This window comes from Stegodyphus dumicola, chromosome 8 (assembly GCF_044657685.1).
Source record: "Stegodyphus dumicola isolate Sdum_Otavi_A_Nest chromosome 8, ASM4465768v1".
NCBI lineage: Eukaryota > Metazoa > Arthropoda > Arachnida > Araneae > Eresidae > Stegodyphus > Stegodyphus dumicola.
In genome coordinates, this window is record NC_140775.1 from 178,443,330 (window position 1) to 178,465,742 (window position 22,413).

Genomic DNA, 22,413 nt, shown 5'->3' on the forward strand with positions numbered 1-22,413 from the left:
TAAATACATGACAACTCATTTGCATGCGTTCGAAAGAACGGAAAGAGAGAAGGAACAGTAAAGACAGTCACCCACATGACCTCCTTTCTATGGCCTGTTAAATTATACGTAAATTTTGCTGCATTTCATTTAAACTTATTTCTTCGCAATTCATTACAGATGTATTTCTTATTCCAATTCATTCCGTTCTCACTCCGCGGCAAGACAAAAACACATAAAATCTCAGAACATATTCATTAAAAATTATAAAATACAGAAAAACATAAAACACAGTTGAAAACAGATTTAAAAAACAGTTTTTACAAATAAAATTAGAGTTTGTGTACAAAAACAAGATATTCGGCCAGCGGGCAAGAAAGCATATTTTTCGGTGCACAAAACTGAAAGTTTACTTTTGGTCCCTCTCGGCAAAAAAGACACTGAAATTGGTTTAAGTAGAACTTTTTCTTCGCTTAGTAGGGCTAACGGGTTAAAATTCCATAATCGGGTTGAGCGCCAAGCTTGGCGATAGGTTTTTATTTGGCGCGATTTTAATTTGGTTGTGGTTTCCGGTTGTATGTTTTCTTGTGGCAAACCTAGAGCTTTATTTCGGTAACTGGAAGAGCGCGAATTTAGTGTAGCCAGATTTTTTAAAAATTTAATTTTGAAATACTGTGTTTGTTTTTAAAAGTTTTTAAGTTTAGTTTAAATTTACTGTTTAATATTATTATTATATATATGTTTAATATTATTTTTATATAAATATTTGTAGAAGGTTAAGCTGTTGTTGGTGGGAGAATGTTGGATTTCATATGACAGGAAGTTTATAATTTAGGAATGTTTTCATTTAATTTTATTTAGCTAATTTTTTTTTTTTTTTTAAAGTTTTGTTTCTTGCATGTGGCAATCGAAAGATGTGGAATATTTAGCTTTGAACGAAAGTTGTTTAGTGTGTTGTATTCCACGACGATAGTAATTTCAATATTTTTTAGTTAGTTTTATGATGCTGAATACATATAATTTGCTATTCTGTTTATGTTTAAAACTAACTTCGCAGTGCTCTGATCTGATAAGTGTGTACATTTATTTACTCAATAATTATAATTAAGAATTGTTCATTCTACTATATGATGAATTGCATATATATAGGAATATGCTTGTACTTGCAAAGCTGTTAGACTTTGTTTTACTCATCTAGTATTTTATCATCTCATTTTACTATTCTGTTTACATAAAATAACGGCGTTTCACTACTGCAAAACTTAAAAGTTACTATTCTGTTGACGTTTAAAAATCACATTTTAGTGCTTTCATTGCCGACAAATTTTGAAGGCCAAAATAGTTTGGCGCCAACTTACTCCGCTTATGGAATTTTAGCCGGCTAACGAAAGGATTCTGTTTTCTGCACTTATAAATCCAGTCATTTGGGGGCTTTTAATTTAAAAAACTCCTTTAGCGAGACAACATTATTTATTACTATTTACAAAGAATTAAAAATGATGGAAGGAGATTGATTACAGATACGGTAAGCAGCGTTCATTTTTGCTTCCGTTCCTTGACGCTTTGCTGTCTCTTATTTTTTTTAGCACAATATTTATTTATATTTTTTTCTGATGTTGCAATCCCGGAAAAGCACAACTTTCTTTCATTTGTAATTGACTATCCTTACGGTTTACAAACTGACTTAATTCACTATTCTACTAAGAATTGAAATGTAAACAAATGGCGGCTTCACTATGCTTAGCACCACTTAAATAACTTCTAAATTGTTGATAATTCGACAACTATTGTATGCAGATTAACTGAAGGCATTCAAATCTTAACCGGAGCCTAAGAACAGCATCCCTTTTAAAGCAAATTTGCAGAATTTACAAACATATAAGAATAAAAAAAAAACTGAGCTCATCGAGCCGGGTAAGAGAGTGGGTATATATATATATATCTATATATATATATCGAATGAATTCAAATTCAATGAAATCGAAAACAAGTTTTTCTAATACTTGCGCAATAGCTGCAAAGATAATAATAATTTATTTACTAAAGAAATATTGATTATATTATCTCCTAATATAAATTTGGTACAGTGTAACAAAATGAGGGAACCCAGAAGTAGGAAATTTAATTCCTAAAATTGTTTTTTAAAAGGAACTTGAATGTAAATCATGAAAAAAGCTTTTTAAGCGACTTGAACTAAAATCATGAAAAAGATTTTGAAAGGTACTATTTGAATTCAAATCATGAATAACAAAAATTCAAGCTTTGGAAAAGAAAATTAATAAACCAAGTAATTATCGTCCTAAATTTATATTAGTAGATAATATAATCAACATTTCTTTAGTATATATATATTCTTAATCCAAAAAATACCGAAATTAAAGTAAAAATTTTTAAGTATTGAAAAAGTAGCTATTGTCATTGATCGCAGATTAATCGACTTATCAAGAGGAATAAACCAATCTACCATCATAAATCGAGAACTAAAATAGTTTGATGCTTACTTAGAAGAAAGACGAAAACTCTCACTTATTTTAGTTGTTGTTAATTGTTGGCAGATTGGTTTATTCCCCGTGAGAAAGTCGATTAATCTGCAATCAATGACAATAGCTATTGTAGTAACTAGCTACTTCTAATACTTAAAAATTGATCTTGGTATTTTTGCGATGAAGGATTTTTAACAGATTTTTATGTTTTTAAAGCAATAGAGGTTTAGAAAATACTAATTTAAAATGCTGACTAAAATTTTTCTTAATATTCATGGTTTTAATTGCATTTCTGTTCCTTGGAAATGGTATGTAAAAAGTTTTCTTATTATAAATTATTGGTTTATTACTTTGCAGCTTTAGCGCAGGTCATGTGATTTTTATATATATACTTTTGGTGCAAGCAAATGGCAACCAAAAAGGGAGGTTCACAATTGTGTGTTATAGCTAGCCTTTATGCAAAATTTCAACGTTCTGAGGCTATTCGTTTTTGAAATATGCAACATACATATAAATGTACGTACAGACATCAACAAAAAAAATCTCTTCTGAATCCATTTTAAGTCGATTTTACAATCGGTTTTTGAAAAAAGATTTCTTTATTCTGTCCGTACAAACAGATGTCACTCAAAAACATCGCTCAAATGGATTCGAGATCGGCCAATTTCCGTTGAAATATAACACCGGAAATGTTTTAATACTTCCTTTATTTCGTACAAAGAAGTTAAAAGGCTATTATTGTCCTCCCATTACTTGAAATTGCCATTGTGTCAGATCTTATTTTTGTACGAAAAAATTATTAGACATGCAATGTTGAAAGAATTAAAAACGTGCCTACATGGAAACGGCATATATTGGATAAAAAACAAATATTTTCCTAATATGTAGGAAATATCAACAACGTACAGTAAACGTAATATGTTATATTTTCAATAATATAAGCTTCCACGAGAATATCATTTATATTCAGTGACACGATATCACGCCATCTGCGTTCAGAAAAAAATAGTATTTCTAATTAATGTGCTGTAGAAACCATCTGTGTAAAATTTCACTAAACAAATGTTTGGTAGAAGGTATTGATTTAAAATTAGGTCAGCACATTTTTGTTTAGTGTAGCATCGCTTGGAATTACAAACTTTTTTTTTTTTTTTTCAGTCCAAAGGGATTTGAATCCCGAAGGACTATTAGTTTCGTTTTGGCATTTTGCGTCGGACTCATAAATGTCGGTTCACTTTTCAAACTGTTGCCACAAAATGTTAGAGTCCTGCATTATATTTGAAGAAATTAAATAATGAAAAATCTGCATAAATGTATGTATATTTCTCGTATTGTGATAAAACAACGGTACATAGAGTCATCGAATTTTGAATAACGTAATCCTCCAACGAATATGAGCATGTGGAAGACCAAATTTGAAATTTGAAATTTGTTTTATGATCGATTTCCTATTTTTTAAAACTTTGACGAATTTTTGATTAACAAACTCAAGGATTTCAAAGCGAGCAATGGCAACGTTGTGCAGAAAAAACATTTTTATCTCCAGCGCGTGAGTCTCTGTATCGGAAATTCTAAAGATATGTTCGTTTTAAAACTATTTTGCGATATTGCTGTTGCACTGGATCTTATGGTTTAAGTGCGAGGAACATGATATTTAATAAAGAAAAGTAACACACAAAATGTTAAAAAACGCCCCTTTGGACGTAATTTAAAATCTGAAACATTTCGGATTTTTTTTTTTTTTTTTTTTTTTTTTTACATTATTGAATAAATTTTGGTAGGACAACAAGAGTGAGGAAACAAGCAATCGACGAACTACACGCGAAGTAATCGACGAATAAAATTTGCAGGACCAAATGAAAAGTTAAGTATCCAATTATGGACAGTCAGAAAGCGTAAAAATGATTTGCCCTAACTTTCTCAAAGTTGCTGCCGTAGCGTATGCTCCATATCTCACAGTGGAAAGCAATAGCAGTAGTTACAAATCCTATCATGGAATTGACGCAAAATTTGTGAAAACATTATCAGACGCTTTAGATTTCCGCTATAAGTTGCTTGATACACCAGACAGAGAATGGGGGCGCATGAAAGAAGATGGAAACTGGAGTGGAATCATAGGAATGGTTCAAAGACGTGAGGCAGATATAGCTCTAGGTGTGTTTGCTGTTACAGATCAAAGATTTGAGGCAGTAGATTTCAGCGAATATTACAGTTCGGATAGTATTCAGTTCGTAACTCGCATGCCAGAAGTAAAACATAAAGTGAGTTTTTACATCAACGCTTTTCAGGGCACTGTTTGGATAAGCAGTTTCTTTTCGCTGTTATCTATGGCAATGGCATTCCGGTTTGTGTCAAGGAAACAGTACAATTTTTTAAATGTTTTCATGGAACTGACGGGTAACCTTTTGAGGCAGCCACTTTCGATCAAACCAAATACTTTAGGTGAAAGTTTGATCATTATACTTTGGTTATTTTGCGCGTTTTTTTTATCGTCAGCTTACGTTAGTGGCCTATCTTCATTTTTAGCAGTTCCTCTGAAGACAAAACCAGTGCGGAATTTTCTGGAACTAGCTCAGGAAGTTAAAAAAGGAAGTTATAAATGCTACATCAGGCAAGGAGAGGTTACCCTTAACGTACTCAAAAGCGCGGAATCTGAACATCTGAAACTTCTTGGCGAATATATTGAAAAAAATCACTGGGTTTTAAAAGAAAACTCTCAAGTAACGGCCGTTATTGACAGAAGTTCTGCTCTTATTCTTCCAAAATCTGAGTTAACTTGGAGGTACACCGAAGAGATTGACAGAACGTTGTATTTATCTGATGATGCTCTATCATTGGTTTATGTTGCTATAGCAGTAAAGAAAGGTTTTTGTTGCATACAAAAACTTAATTCCGTGTTAATTAAACTTCGAAGCTCGGGTTTATATGATAAATTTGTGAATGTGAAATTCAATGTTACTACTTATTCAAATATATTTGTAATAAATATGACAGGTATTAAGGCATAATACCCAGAGATTCTGTCTTCAGCAGTAATTTTTTACTCGGTATTTGCTGTTGCAATTATTGTTATAATTAGTTTTCATTCAATTCAGAAGAGATTTTTTTTCGCGTCGTCTGTACGTACGTTTGTATGTATCCCTCATAACTCAAAATCGAGTAGCCGTAGAACGTTGAAATTTGGCATATGAGAGAGCAGTAATATCTAGTTTTGCACATCCTTTTTTCCTTGAAACTGGCCTCACCAAACGTTTATAAATATATATATATATATACCCAGTCTGTTACGCGGTTCGGTGAATTTCGTCTTTTTTTTTTTTTTTTTTAGTTGTTTTTATTCTTATATGTTGGTAAATTGTGCATTTTTTGCTTTAAAAGTCATTGAATTATACCGTTGTTATGTTCTAGTTAAGGTCTGTATGCTTTAGGTAATCTGCATGCAATAGTTGTAGAATTATCAATGAGAAGACCAAAAGTTAACTTTCAGTTTGACACTCGTACGAGAAAAATTGATCGTGATATTAATTTCAAAATCTGCAATTTTTGATATCATTTTGAACTTAAGGGTCGGTTAATTAAGTTTGAATAAATAGAGGAAATATGTTAAAATAAAGTGCATAAAAAATGTACATAATTTAATAGTGCACAAAGAAGTCATGCGGTGTCCACATTGGTTTTCTAAATAAACTGATTCATGAGTGTGTAAATAACTTGCAATACATGCAAAGGAAATTATTTTTTTCTGGATGATTAATTTTTTTTAAATTTTAAATTCACTGAAAACATTTACACTTCCAAAATTTTCGTTTTAAATTTTGCAGGCAAGTAGGTTAATTTTAATTCCCTTCCTGGCATTGTTTCTAAATTTGTATATAAATAACTACTTTTAATTTAAAGTATTATTATAAAAGATTACATACATTTTAATTTTGATTTCGATTTTGAAATTAACGTTTTAATATAAAAGAATGTGTAAATTTCATTTCTATTTTTGATTTTGGGTTTGATTATAAAAGAAATCTAAAATAATGTATTCGTTTGTACATTTTCCCACTAATGTCTTCCTTCGATAGTTTTTAATTGTTTTATTGTCTTTACAATACTGTGAGAATGTCGGGAATATTTTTTTGAAAACAAGGATTTCGTTAATTCAGTTCTTAACGAATACCTTAAATTAAGAAGAATACCTTGCTCATTTTTATGTTAGAATTTGTTTATGACAAAAGAGTTTTTGGCTTAAGTAGGCTAATATCTTTCTAATAGTTAATATTATTCGTAGCTCATTATCTAACTCTAGCAAAATAACTAATTTTTTCCTTACTTGAAAAAGACGAAACACTCTCACTTAATTTGTTTATTGTTAATTGATAGTAGACTGGTTTGTTCCCCTTGATAAATCAATTAATAATCTGCAATAAAAAACAATAGCTACATTTTCTGTACTTTAAATTTTAATTTTAATATTTAGAATTTTTACGGTTAAAAAAATTTTTTATATAGAGTTTTTAAGTAATTTTTACTAGAATAAAAATCTGAACACTTAAAAAAAAATTTTTTTCTAATAATTCATAGCTTCAATTAAATTTTTCTTCCTTGGTGATGATATATGAAAAACCTTTTATAATAATAAATTATATATATATATATATCTGTGTATGTGTGTGTTACATTAAGCTGTAAAATCGCTTTTCGTATTTTATAACGATAACATATGGCAAAAGTGTTTCCCACAAGAAAAAAGGTATATAAAGCTGTATTAACATTCAAAAATGGAGGACGATGCGACGTTTTATTTGATGTTCTCTGTATCATGTGCATTTTGCGCTGAACTAATTAACATTGGAGCTATCGGTATGTTTAAGGCTGGCAACTCTCAGCATAAATTGATAGAATAAGTGTCTCTAATAATGGTATCCAGGTAGGTACACTATTGCCTGGAGGCATGACATAGGCAATTTAAGAGCCACGACACCTGTGGAGGATTGATACTTAGCTTTACTGTCCGTCTACGAGAAGAACAGCTCCCGCCACAGTGTCTGGCTAATGGCGGTCGCTATAGCAACAGGGCTAGTATATTTCAAATAGGGGTGAACCAAGAGTTGACAATTCATCTTTAAATGCGCCAAGATGGCAAGCTGAAAAGTAAATGTTCAAAATACCCCTACAGAAAATGGGCCAAGGCTCGTTTCTACGGAAACAGACAGCTGCAGACTAACTGGGAGAGCTTTTCTTATGATAGACAGACTGTACATACCAGTGGCATAGGGAGAGTGGGCAAGGGGATGTGTCCTTGGGCGCAGTTCCAGGGGCCGCCAGATTGATGTTAGGAAAACTTAGAATTAAATGTTTTCAGTTCTTGGAAACAAGAGACGGGGCGAAATCTTTATTTGTCCCCAGACGTTGAAAACCCCAGCTACGATTCTGTTAAACGTATGGCCACATATAGTGATGTTAATCGCAGACCACACAGATTTACCGCACCGACTCTGTCGAACGCATGACCGCATAGAAACGACGGTTAGACACTCCTCTTAGGATCAGATCACACTTCTGGGCCCAAACAGCAATTTCCACCAACCTGTTTGTAAACATCTTTTAGAGTAGGTCCTTTACTCCCCGTGACCATTCGTTGTGTCCGGTCCACTGTGGAGTCACATACCCATTCTTCGCACATTCCCTTATGTTGGAGATTGTAAGAAAAATTGGCAACTGGGTGAAAGTGATATTTTTCAGTGGAGAAGCATCGTGTTGGAGGCATACGCGTCAATGCGTATCTTTGATGATGGCACACTTTTACAGCATAATATTATAGAGATAAGGTTCTTGAACCCCTCATGATTGTGAGAAACTGTTAGAAAAGATTTTTTTTTATGGTAGATGGAAGATTTATCTTCAGTTTTTTAAAGTTATCTTCAGTTAAAGTTATTTTTCTGTCCCTCCTAATTTCAACTTACAATTTCCTACCAGAATGTGTTTTCAGAATCGCGTTTAATGCTGATGACTAAGAGCGGTATTTAAGTCGAAGTTCCACTGACTTCGTTAGAGAGCCAGAGCTTCTGACTAGCGCGCGTTCGCCTTTTGGCTACACTCTCTCTAAGCCATTACTACGCTCGGCCGCATTTCAGGCCCTTGATAGCTTCGCCAGCTTATTTGATAGTTAGGGGCTAACTACTTATAAATCTTGATAGCTTCGGTTATATCTCTTTAGTCAAGCATTAATTAAATTTTGCTTCTAATTACTTTCCCGAGTGGAGGCTTTGCTGTACGCTCTGAAGGAGCCATCTGCTTAGCTCTTATTTTGAGAAATAAAGGGTAATTAACTCTTCTTGAGTTTTAAGTTTCTGTTTTATGAACTAAAGTGATTATTCGCTTACCTGTTCACGAAGTTTCTGCACACTTAGCTGTTAGATAAAAGGTTAGAACTATACATAGATAACGCGAGTCTGCGGTGTTCAACTTATAACGTCTTTGTTATCCTTAACTGAACTAGACATTAGATATAAATCTGTGCCATTTTTACTTCCTTGTACGAAGTAAAAAGGAAGTATTGTAATCGCGAAAAGCTTCAAGCAGCATATTTCAACGAAAATATCCACTTTGACCGCTTTCGAATGCAATTTAACGATGTTTTTGCGTGATATCTGTACGTCAGGACAGAATAAAAAACTCTTTTCCTCACAAAAAAAAAAAAAAAAAAAAAAAAAAAAAAACTGCTTTAACATAAATTCTGAGGAGAATTTTTCGTGGCGTCTGTACGAACGTACGTACGTACGTACGTGTCTCGTATAACTCAAAACGAGTAGCCTCAGAACGTTGAAATTTTGTATATAGGACTACTATAACATGTAGATGTGCACCTCTATTTTGGTTTCAATCGGCCGCGCCAAACGTGTATAAATATATTTATATATATCCACTCTGTTACCCGGCTCAGTGATCTCGGTTTCTTTACTCTTATATGTTTGTAAATTGTACATTTTTTGCTTTAAAAATGATTGAATTATGTTGTTCTTATATTCTGGTTAAGGTTTTTATGCCTTTAGTAAATCTGTATGCAATATTTTTAGAATTATCAACAATTTTAAAGTTGTTTAAGTGCCGCTAAGCCTATTTTGATGGCGGCCATTGCTTGTTTACATTTGAAACAGCTGAGTATTGACTTTGTTGCCAATCTAGAGAAACGTAGCTTCGCAACAACAAAGATAAACGCCTTCATTTATTATTGCGATTTAATTCATGCTTAATCTTTTCTGGAATTTTTTCGAGGAAATAAGTGTTTATAATTTACTTAATTTTTAATAATTTAATTTTTAGTAATTTAATTTTTATTAATTAGTAATTTTTAGTAGAGATATTTTGAGTTTTTATGTATTTTTGCCTTGTCGCGAAGTGAGAACTGAATTAATTGAATGAGAAATACTCAATCGTCTGCGAAAAACTGTTTCTTTTTTGTTTTGTTTGCTTAATTTCTTTTATACATCATTCTAGCTTTATTATAGTACTTGAATAGAACATTTGGCAACGATTAAATAATTCTATTCTTTAGATGATATAAATTTTGTGCATTCTGAGTTATAATATAAACGAAATATAATACTGTTAAGTGAATCTAGCGCCAGAATGTCCCCATTGTAAACAAATACCAGAGTGAATTTTAAAGAATACATTTATTCTATTGTGATTTATGCGCTGTCGGCGAAGTAGATATAATTAAATCCAATAAGTTTAAACAAAATGCAAGAACAAATGCGTATAATTTAATATTCCGTACAAGGAAGTCATGTGGTATACACATCAGATTTTTTTCTTTCTAGCAGTGGCGTAGCTAGGGTGGGACAAGGGGGAACATCTGTCCTCGGGCGCATCATCCAAGGGGCGCCAAATTGATGCTACGAAAATTTTTAATGAAATGTTTTCCATTCTTGACACACAGAAAGGTGCGCAAATTCTTCAGTTGTCCCCGGGCGCTAGAAACTCTAGCTTCGCCCCTGTGCAGTATACATATTTGATTGGTAGATAAATACACAGCTGTAAAATTTTAACTTTGGAAAAAAATTAACTTTACTCATTTTGAATTAAAATTAACTTGGTACTCATTTTGAATAAAACTCGCAGTTTCGAAGGCTGCTAGACGTAGCTTTCTTTCCCCCATAGGCAAAAACATTTTCAAATATGGAATAAGCGACAACAATAGAGAAATCAAAGTGGAAAACCAATTTATTGCCCTTTTCTTTCAAGCAAAATAGTAACAAAATGTGAAAAGCTAATATATTAGAATTTTTTAAGCTTTGTGAAAAACTGGATTGGAATGAATGTCTTTTATAGTTAATAAGATTACTACCTGTCTTTTTTGTATTTCCTATTTGATTATTTCATGCAGTATTGAACCTTTTAATACTTAGGCATTGGCAACCAGGTGTATATTTCTTATGCATTAAAAAGTTTAAATTTTTATAATTTAAAACATGACGGCTTTGAATACTTAACTAAGAAAATACATACATGCATATTAGCTTTTAAAACCAATAAAAATAGTTGAAAATATTTCGCCAGGAATAAAGTGCTGTACCCATTCTCCTGCGTGCATTGATGCAAGAGATTATATGACGGTAAATAACTTTTTACTCCATTTGCAGGGTTTTCAAATCTTTTTTTATTTATCTCATTTACAATAAGTGGCTCTAATATGAAGAATAACTTTAAAATTCTGCAAGTATGGAAACCGAATCAGCGGAACCATTTACTTGATTAATGCTGTAATAAAGTAATTCGAAGCATTAAGAGACTATAATTGCTATATATATATAAATATATTGCTTATTCTTTCTCAAAAAGCTTTCAGTAGCATATCAACACAACTATACATTACAGTGTTAAAATATTCATAAGAATTCTTTTATGGAAGCGAAATATTTTGAACTAGATTATATTTTCATATTGATTAAATACAACATGACATTTGCAGATTACTCTAAGCAATGCAAGGTATGTAAGACTAGAAACAAACCTGTTGAGTTGAAAATTCGACCCTCATCTAATTTTAAGATTTAGATCTTCGCGACTCCTATTCTATCCTTGGCTTCTCACGTTTGCATCTAAATAAGAACTGCTTATTCAGAAGTCAAACAACAAAAATCAGCGTTAATTTACAAAATTTTCACAGGACTAGTTTCGATGGTTTTACCGAACCATCATCTTCAGCTGCAAAACCGCAAATGAACAAGATAGGAAATAATGTTTAGATAAGGTAAGAAAGCCTGGACAAGAATAAGCAAGTGGCGCCATCTGTTGGCGAAACCAGAACTAAAACATAATTTCTCTAAAAGCCGAAGGCAAATTTGGATTGGAATTAGGATCGTTAACTAGAACAGAAAGATTTTTATGAATGTGAAATGCCTCTAGAAAATCCAGTTCTCCAATGGAAGATGTTTTTTGAATAATTTTGGCAGCAGAAAAATTGAAAGTGTGATTTTCGGACCAACAATGTTGAGCAACAGAAGACTTCTGTGTTTCCTTTTTTCTAACATATGCCTCATGTTCTTTGACGCGAAATTTTAAGGCTCTCTTAGTTTGGCCAATGTAAATTAAACCGCACTGGCAAGGAATCCTATAAATACCCCAGGAATTCATATCCGGAATGGGGTCCTTGAGTATAGAAGTTGGAATTTTATTGATGGGAGAGTAAACAACCCGAAAGTTAAATTTCTGCAAAATATGTGCAACTTTATAGCTAATTGATGGAAAGAAGGGAATGACAACAGAATTTTTATAATCTCCTAAAATAAGAGTGTGGCTTTTAGTGTGTTGAGATGAGAATTTTTTAACTGCTTGATTAATAATGTTGGGTGAAAAGCCCCTGTCAATAGCTATTGCTTTTAAATAATTTAGTTCTTCATCAAGGGCTAGTTTGGAGGAGCAAACTTGAAGAGCACGGAAAACATAGGAATAAAATGAAGCTAACTTTTGTTTAGTCGGATGACATGATTTAAAGTGTGGTGGAAGGCAAACCGATGAAGGTTTACGGTAAACTGTAGTACTGAAGTTGGATGTGTTACGTGTGACCAGAATGTCGAGAAACGGAAGAGAATTGCAAGTCTCAAGTTCAAAAGTGAACTGAATAGCAGGATCAATAGAATTCATTGTTGAAAGAACTCTATTTAAATCATCTTTATTACCTTCAAACAGGGTAAAAGTATCGTCTACGTAGCGGAACCATGCCGGGAAGTTTAAAGTTTCAAACAATTTTGATTCATAATAATGCATGTAGATATCAGCCAGGATGGGACTGAGGGGGCTTCCCATGGCTAATCCCTCAGTTTGCTTGTAATATTTATTTTGGAAAACAAAATGTGTTTGTTTCAAACAGAGTTGAGTGAGAGAAATTAGCTCATCAATTTCGATGCAAGAGAAATGAAATTCGCGAAGTCTGGTTTCTAGACATCTTAATGCACCCTCCACTGGGACATTGGTGAATAATGATTTTACATCAAAAGAAACCATGAGTAAATTACGAGGAGAAATGTTTTTAACCTTTTTTACAAACTCTATTGAATTTTTTATGGTGTAAATGTTATTGTCTAATAGAGTGGAAAATCTAGAAACTAAATATTTAGCTAATGGATACGAGGCAGTACCTAAATTTGATACAATAGGCCGGAAAGGAATACCACTTTTATGAATTTTGGGAAGGGCATATAATCTGGCACAATTCGCAACAGATGGGATAAGCGAACGTTTTAAGTTGCTTGAAATGATTTGCGAAGATTTGATCGCAGTTTTTATTTTGGATAAGTCCGAAGGTGAAGGATCTTTAGGGATCGGATTATATGGTCCTTCGTTTAAGAGTTTAGTGACACCATCGATGTAAGTGTTCTTATCCATGACGACTATCTGGCCACCTTTGTCGGCCTTTGAAACGACAATATCCGGGTTAGAATGAATCTCGCGCATTGTAGCTCTTTCTCTCGCAGTTAGATTTGGTTTCAAAGGTTTATTATTGAATTTCACATTATGAGCGATAAGATGCCTAATCATTTCTTTCTGTGAATCTGAAACTTTACTGAACTTGAAAGCTTTTTCGATAGGAGCCAAAATCTTTGGAATCGAGGGTTTACAGGTTTGTGAGAAGTTAAAATTATATTTTAGAATTCTCTCTTGTTCTTCTGAAAGACTAACATTAGAAATATTAACTATTGGCTTGATGTTTACAATGGGAAGATTTTTTGAACTACTTGAACTGGAAGACTGTAAAAGAAGTTTTTCGAATTTAACTGCAAGGGTGTTTTTATGACGGTTAACTGCATTCTCCGTTCTAGACCAAGACTTTTGTTCAAGGGCAGTGAATTTTGGATATGTTTTAGCGAGTTCCAGATGAAGCTTATAGAGTTCATGTTCAATTTTGGACAATTGTTGACGTGTATCCCTTATCACGGACCGAAGTAAGGCAAGTTTGCAATTTAACAGAATTCTTGAAACGCGACTCGAAGGTTTTTGATTAGATTTGATTTGAATAAAATTGGGGATCAATTTTTTACATTTACATTTAAGTAAAAAGTCAAGATGATTCAGGAATTTTTGCCGTTTCAGGCGTAATTTAGTGAAACGATTAACGGATGAAGGCATGATAAACAATGCAGAAAATCAAACTAAATTAACTGAGCAATAATAAAGTACACACAAAATAGCAGAAAAATCCCTCACTGAAATGAATAGAAAAACAAAATGTTTGTAAGCAAAATGCATGAAATCAGACAAGCAAAGCACAATATCCAAATGTACAAAACATAAACATAACTTGAAAATTGCAAAAATGTACTCACCGAAACTCCTACAATCACAAAATGGCGGCCACACCACGTGCAAAAAAGAAAGCAAAATGTAAGCCTGTTTGGGGCTTCTATAATTAAGACACAATAACACGCCGAATAAATACTAATTCAGAAGTCAAACAACAAAAATCAGCGTTAATTTACAAAATTTTCACAGGACTAGTTTCGATGGTTTTACCGAACCATCATCTTCAGCTGCAAAACCGCAAATGAACAAGATAGGAAATAATGTTTAGATAAGGTAAGAAAGCCTGGACAAGAATAAGCAAGTGGCGCCATCTGTTGGCGAAACCAGAACTAAAACATAATTTCTCTAAAAGCCGAAGGCAAATTTGGATTGGAATTAGGATCGTTAACTAGAACAGAAAGATTTTTATGAATGTGAAATGCCTCTAGAAAATCCAGTTCTCCAATGGAAGATGTTTTTTGAATAATTTTGGCAGCAGAAAAATTGAAAGTGTGATTTTCGGACCAACAATGTTGAGCAACAGAAGACTTCTGTGTTTCCTTTTTTCTAACATATGCCTCATGTTCTTTGACGCGAAATTTTAAGGCTCTCTTAGTTTGGCCAATGTAAATTAAACCGCACTGGCAAGGAATCCTATAAATACCCCAGGAATTCATATCCGGAATGGGGTCCTTGAGTATAGAAGTTGGAATTTTATTGATGGGAGAGTAAACAACCCGAAAGTTAAATTTCTGCAAAATATGTGCAACTTTATAGCTAATTGATGGAAAGAAGGGAATGACAACAGAATTTTTATAATCTCCTAAAATAAGAGTGTGGCTTTTAGTGTGTTGAGATGAGAATTTTTTAACTGCTTGATTAATAATGTTGGGTGAAAAGCCCCTGTCAATAGCTATTGCTTTTAAATAATTTAGTTCTTCATCAAGGGCTAGTTTGGAGGAGCAAACTTGAAGAGCACGGAAAACATAGGAATAAAATGAAGCTAACTTTTGTTTAGTCGGATGACATGATTTAAAGTGTGGTGGAAGGCAAACCGATGAAGGTTTACGGTAAACTGTAGTACTGAAGTTGGATGTGTTACGTGTGACCAGAATGTCGAGAAACGGAAGAGAATTGCAAGTCTCAAGTTCAAAAGTGAACTGAATAGCAGGATCAATAGAATTCATTGTTGAAAGAACTCTATTTAAATCATCTTTATTACCTTCAAACAGGGTAAAAGTATCGTCTACGTAGCGGAACCATGCCGGGAAGTTTAAAGTTTCAAACAATTTTGATTCATAATAATGCATGTAGATATCAGCCAGGATGGGACTGAGGGGGCTTCCCATGGCTAATCCCTCAGTTTGCTTGTAATATTTATTTTGGAAAACAAAATGTGTTTGTTTCAAACAGAGTTGAGTGAGAGAAATTAGCTCATCAATTTCGATGCAAGAGAAATGAAATTCGCGAAGTCTGGTTTCTAGACATCTTAATGCACCCTCCACTGGGACATTGGTGAATAATGATTTTACATCAAAAGAAACCATGAGTAAATTACGAGGAGAAATGTTTTTAACCTTTTTTACAAACTCTATTGAATTTTTTATGGTGTAAATGTTATTGTCTAATAGAGTGGAAAATCTAGAAACTAAATATTTAGCTAATGGATACGAGGCAGTACCTAAATTTGATACAATAGGCCGGAAAGGAATACCACTTTTATGAATTTTGGGAAGGGCATATAATCTGGCACAATTCGCAACAGATGGGATAAGCGAACGTTTTAAGTTGCTTGAAATGATTTGCGAAGATTTGATCGCAGTTTTTATTTTGGATAAGTCCGAAGGTGAAGGATCTTTAGGGATCGGATTATATTTCAAAGGCCGACAAAGGTGGCCAGATAGTCGTCATGGATAAGAACACTTACATCGATGGTGTCACTAAACTCTTAAACGAAGGACCATATAATCCGATCCCTAAAGATCCTTCACCTTCGGACTTATCCAAAATAAAAACTGCGATCAAATCTTCGCAAATCATTTCAAGCAACTTAAAACGTTCGCTTATCCCATCTGTTGCGAATTGTGCCAGATTATATGCCCTTCCCAAAATTCATAAAAGTGGTATTCCTTTCCGGCCTATTGTATCAAATTTAGGTACTGCCTCGTATCCATTAGCTAAATATTTAGTTTCTAGATTTTCCACTCTATTAGACAATAACATTTACACCATAAAAAATTCAATAGAGTTTGTAAAAAAGGTTAAAAACATTTCTCCTCGTAATTTACTCATGGTTTCTTTTGATGTAAAATCATTATTCACCAATGTCCCAGTGGAGGGTGCATTAAGATGTCTAGAAACCAGACTTCGCGAATTTCATTTCTCTTGCATCGAAATTGATGAGCTAATTTCTCTCACTCAACTCTGTTTGAAACAAACACATTTTGTTTTCCAAAATAAATATTACAAGCAAACTGAGGGATTAGCCATGGGAAGCCCCCTCAGTCCCATCCTGGCTGATATCTACATGCATTATTATGAATCAAAATTGTTTGAAACTTTAAACTTCCCGGCATGGTTCCGCTACGTAGACGATACTTTTACCCTGTTTGAAGGTAATAAAGATGATTTAAATAGAGTTCTTTCAACAATGAATTCTATTGATCCTGCTATTCAGTTCACTTTTGAACTTGAGACTTGCAATTCTCTTCCGTTTCTCGACATTCTGGTCACACGTAACACATCCAACTTCAGTACTACAGTTTACCGTAAACCTTCATCGGTTTGCCTTCCACCACACTTTAAATCATGTCATCCGACTAAACAAAAGTTAGCTTCATTTTATTCCTATGTTTTCCGTGCTCTTCAAGTTTGCTCCTCCAAACTAGCCCTTGATGAAGAACTAAATTATTTAAAAGCAATAGCTATTGACAGGGGCTTTTCACCCAACATTATTAATCAAGCAGTTAAAAAATTCTCATCTCAACACACTAAAAGCCACACTCTTATTTTAGGAGATTATAAAAATTCTGTTGTCATTCCCTTCTTTCCATCAATTAGCTATAAAGTTGCACATATTTTGCAGAAATTTAACTTTCGGGTTGTTTACTCTCCCATCAATAAAATTCCAACTTCTATACTCAAGGACCCCATTCCGGATATGAATTCCTGGGGTATTTATAGGATTCCTTGCCAGTGCGGTTTAATTTACATTGGCCAAACTAAGAGAGCCTTAAAATTTCGCGTCAAAGAACATGAGGCATATGTTAGAAAAAAGGAAACACAGAAGTCTTCTGTTGCTCAACATTGTTGGTCCGAAAATCACACTTTCAATTTTTCTGCTGCCAAAATTATTCAAAAAACATCTTCCATTGGAGAACTGGATTTTCTAGAGGCATTTCACATTCATAAAAATCTTTCTGTTCTAGTTAACGATCCTAATTCCAATCCAAATTTGCCTTCGGCTTTTAGAGAAATTATGTTTTAGTTCTGGTTTCGCCAACAGATGGCGCCACTTGCTTATTCTTGTCCAGGCTTTCTTACCTTATCTAAACATTATTTCCTATCTTGTTCATTTGCGGTTTTGCAGCTGAAGATGATGGTTCGGTAAAACCATCGAAACTAGTCCTGTGAAAATTTTGTAAATTAACGCTGATTTTTGTTGTTTGACTTCTGAATTAGTATTTATTCGGCGTGTTATTGTGTCTTAATTATAGAAGCCCCAAACAGGCTTACATTTTGCTTTCTTTTTTGCACGTGGTGTGGCCGCCATTTTGTGATTGTAGGAGTTTCGGTGAGTACATTTTTGCAATTTTCAAGTTATGTTTATGTTTTGTACATTTGGATATTGTGCTTTGCTTGTCTGATTTCATGCATTTTGCTTACAAACATTTTGTTTTTCTATTCATTTCAGTGAGGGATTTTTCTGCTATTTTGTGTGTACTTTATTATTGCTCAGTTAATTTAGTTTGATTTTCTGCATTGTTTATCATGCCTTCATCCGTTAATCGTTTCACTAAATTACGCCTGAAACGGCAAAAATTCCTGAATCATCTTGACTTTTTACTTAAATGTAAATGTAAAAAATTGATCCCCAATTTTATTCAAATCAAATCTAATCAAAAACCTTCGAGTCGCGTTTCAAGAATTCTGTTAAATTGCAAACTTGCCTTACTTCGGTCCGTGATAAGGGATACACGTCAACAATTGTCCAAAATTGAACATGAACTCTATAAGCTTCATCTGGAACTCGCTAAAACATATCCAAAATTCACTGCCCTTGAACAAAAGTCTTGGTCTAGAACGGAGAATGCAGTTAACCGTCATAAAAACACCCTTGCAGTTAAATTCGAAAAACTTCTTTTACAGTCTTCCAGTTCAAGTAGTTCAAAAAATCTTCCCATTGTAAACATCAAGCCAATAGTTAATATTTCTAATGTTAGTCTTTCAGAAGAACAAGAGAGAATTCTAAAATATAATTTTAACTTCTCACAAACCTGTAAACCCTCGATTCCAAAGATTTTGGCTCCTATCGAAAAAGCTTTCAAGTTCAGTAAAGTTTCAGATTCACAGAAAGAAATGATTAGGCATCTTATCGCTCATAATGTGAAATTCAATAATAAACCTTTGAAACCAAATCTAACTGCGAGAGAAAGAGCTACAATGCGCGAGATTCATTCTAACCCGGATATTGTCGTTTCAAAGGCCGACAAAGGTGGCCAGATAGTCGTCATGGATAAGAACACTTACATCGATGGTGTCACTAAACTCTTAAACGAAGGACCATATAATCCGATCCCTAAAGATCCTTCACCTTCGGACTTATCCAAAATAAAAACTGCGATCAAATCTTCGCAAATCATTTCAAGCAACTTAAAACGTTCGCTTATCCCATCTGTTGCGAATTGTGCCAGATTATATGCCCTTCCCAAAATTCATAAAAGTGGTATTCCTTTCCGGCCTATTGTATCAAATTTAGGTACTGCCTCGTATCCATTAGCTAAATATTTAGTTTCTAGATTTTCCACTCTATTAGACAATAACATTTACACCATAAAAAATTCAATAGAGTTTGTAAAAAAGGTTAAAAACATTTCTCCTCGTAATTTACTCATGGTTTCTTTTGATGTAAAATCATTATTCACCAATGTCCCAGTGGAGGGTGCATTAAGATGTCTAGAAACCAGACTTCGCGAATTTCATTTCTCTTGCATCGAAATTGATGAGCTAATTTCTCTCACTCAACTCTGTTTGAAACAAACACATTTTGTTTTCCAAAATAAATATTACAAGCAAACTGAGGGATTAGCCATGGGAAGCCCCCTCAGTCCCATCCTGGCTGATATCTACATGCATTATTATGAATCAAAATTGTTTGAAACTTTAAACTTCCCGGCATGGTTCCGCTACGTAGACGATACTTTTACCCTGTTTGAAGGTAATAAAGATGATTTAAATAGAGTTCTTTCAACAATGAATTCTATTGATCCTGCTATTCAGTTCACTTTTGAACTTGAGACTTGCAATTCTCTTCCGTTTCTCGACATTCTGGTCACACGTAACACATCCAACTTCAGTACTACAGTTTACCGTAAACCTTCATCGGTTTGCCTTCCACCACACTTTAAATCATGTCATCCGACTAAACAAAAGTTAGCTTCATTTTATTCCTATGTTTTCCGTGCTCTTCAAGTTTGCTCCTCCAAACTAGCCCTTGATGAAGAACTAAATTATTTAAAAGCAATAGCTATTGACAGGGGCTTTTCACCCAACATTATTAATCAAGCAGTTAAAAAATTCTCATCTCAACACACTAAAAGCCACACTCTTATTTTAGGAGATTATAAAAATTCTGTTGTCATTCCCTTCTTTCCATCAATTAGCTATAAAGTTGCACATATTTTGCAGAAATTTAACTTTCGGGTTGTTTACTCTCCCATCAATAAAATTCCAACTTCTATACTCAAGGACCCCATTCCGGATATGAATTCCTGGGGTATTTATAGGATTCCTTGCCAGTGCGGTTTAATTTACATTGGCCAAACTAAGAGAGCCTTAAAATTTCGCGTCAAAGAACATGAGGCATATGTTAGAAAAAAGGAAACACAGAAGTCTTCTGTTGCTCAACATTGTTGGTCCGAAAATCACACTTTCAATTTTTCTGCTGCCAAAATTATTCAAAAAACATCTTCCATTGGAGAACTGGATTTTCTAGAGGCATTTCACATTCATAAAAATCTTTCTGTTCTAGTTAACGATCCTAATTCCAATCCAAATTTGCCTTCGGCTTTTAGAGAAATTATGTTTTAGTTCTGGTTTCGCCAACAGATGGCGCCACTTGCTTATTCTTGTCCAGGCTTTCTTACCTTATCTAAACATTATTTCCTATCTTGTTCATTTGCGGTTTTGCAGCTGAAGATGATGGTTCGGTAAAACCATCGAAACTAGTCCTGTGAAAATTTTGTAAATTAACGCTGATTTTTGTTGTTTGACTTCTGAATTAGTATTTATTCGGCGTGTTATTGTGTCTTAATTAAGAACTGCTTATCAATTACTCCATTATAGCAATTTGAATTTGCATTAAATTTGCATAAGTTATTATTTTATATCGAGCTGTTATTAAGACTTTTACTGATCTGAACGTTTTTTCGTAGCCCTAAAAGTGTGAAAAGAGTGGAAGGAAAAAACTGTGCCTGAAAATACTATGCGTTGTAATACAATGAAGTAGATATGGAATCTAATTCAGGTATGCCCTTCCCAAAATTTTTAACAGTTGCCACCATAATTCATCTTCCACATTTCTACCTAGACGGCAATGTGAGTAATTATACTTCATATTCAGGATTTGAAGCAAAGTTTTTGAAAACATTATCAGAAGTTTTAGGATTCGGCTACGAAGTCATTCTGCCTCCAGATGGAGAGTGGGGTCGTTTGAAGGAAGATGGAAACTGGACTGGTCTCGTAGGATTGGTTCAAAGAAGTGAGGCAGATATGGCTTTGTGTTGGCTGGCTTTTACAGAACAAAGACTCCAAGCAGTCGATTTCAGCGAATCTTACAGTGCAGATCGTATTCAATTCATAACTCATGCAGCGGGATCAAAAGATAAGAATCGAGTTTACTTATATGCATTTCAGCATACCGTATGGATAGCCGCTTTGTTTTCACTTGTGTTAGTGGCTACAGCATTAAGTTTTATCTCAAAGAAACAGCAATATTTTTTAAAGGTTCCCACGGAGCTGATTGGAAGTATATTAAGACAGCCCCTTGGTTTGAAAACGAATATTTTAAGTGAAAGCATGATCGTCATCTTCTGGTTGCTATTCGCTTTTGTATTGTCGTCAGCATATACCTGTGGTATCTCGTCTTTTTTTAACTATTGCTTTAAAGAACCTACCAGTGAGGAATTTCCTCGAATTAGCACAAGAGGTGGAAAAAGGAACTTATAAATGTTTTATCAGACACGGTTCAGCTGCTTTGAATCAGCTCAAGCAATCCGAGAGCAAGCATCATAAGCTTCTTGCTGAGTACATCGAAAAACATCAATGGACTTCAAATGATCCTAAATTTACAGCCGTTTTCGAGAAGAACTCAGCCGTTATTCTTCCTAGATTCGATCTTATTTGGACTTTCAATACGGAGAGGGACAAAACATTATACTTATCTGAGGATGAACTTGCATATAATTTTATAGCTATAGCAGTGAGGAAAGGTTTCTGTTGCATACAGAAACTGAATTCCGTGATAACCAGAATACGAGAGGCGGGTTTATTTGAAAAATTTATGCGAGATGAAATTTTCAGAAAAACTATAAATGAACATACAAACGAAATGTATGAAGAAGATTTGCAAGCTAATAACTTGACGATGTTTTTCACTATGTTTATCAGCGGGCTTTTTCTGGCGTTTACAGTTTTGTTAATTGAGATAATTTATTTTCGTTTATCCAACTTTAGGTGTGTATAAAATTAAACTACGCTTTTGAAAAAAAAAAAAAAAAAAAAAAAAACCCGCGGTTTGTATTGAGACTACTCCAGTACTCGAGATTGTGTATCGGAAATTTTAGATTTTGCTCTTTTTAAACATTTGTGATATTGTTGTTGAATTGAATTTTATGGTTTAAGTGCGAAGAACAGGATGTTTAATTAATAAAGGGCGTAATATAAAACCTGAAAGCTT

General features: G+C 33.7%; 1 long non-coding RNA gene across 1 annotated transcript in view; it reads left to right on the top strand.

Moving 5' to 3' along the window:
• Positions 1-409: 409 nt before the first annotated feature.
• The window catches only part of LOC118181071 (uncharacterized), a 35,372-nt gene continuing 13,368 nt past the window's right edge, over positions 410-22,413 (top strand). Inside the window, exon 1 of the long non-coding RNA XR_004756812.2 lies at positions 410-1,052. This is a non-coding gene — a long non-coding RNA (uncharacterized LOC118181071). The remainder of the gene's footprint in view (positions 1,053-22,413) is intronic.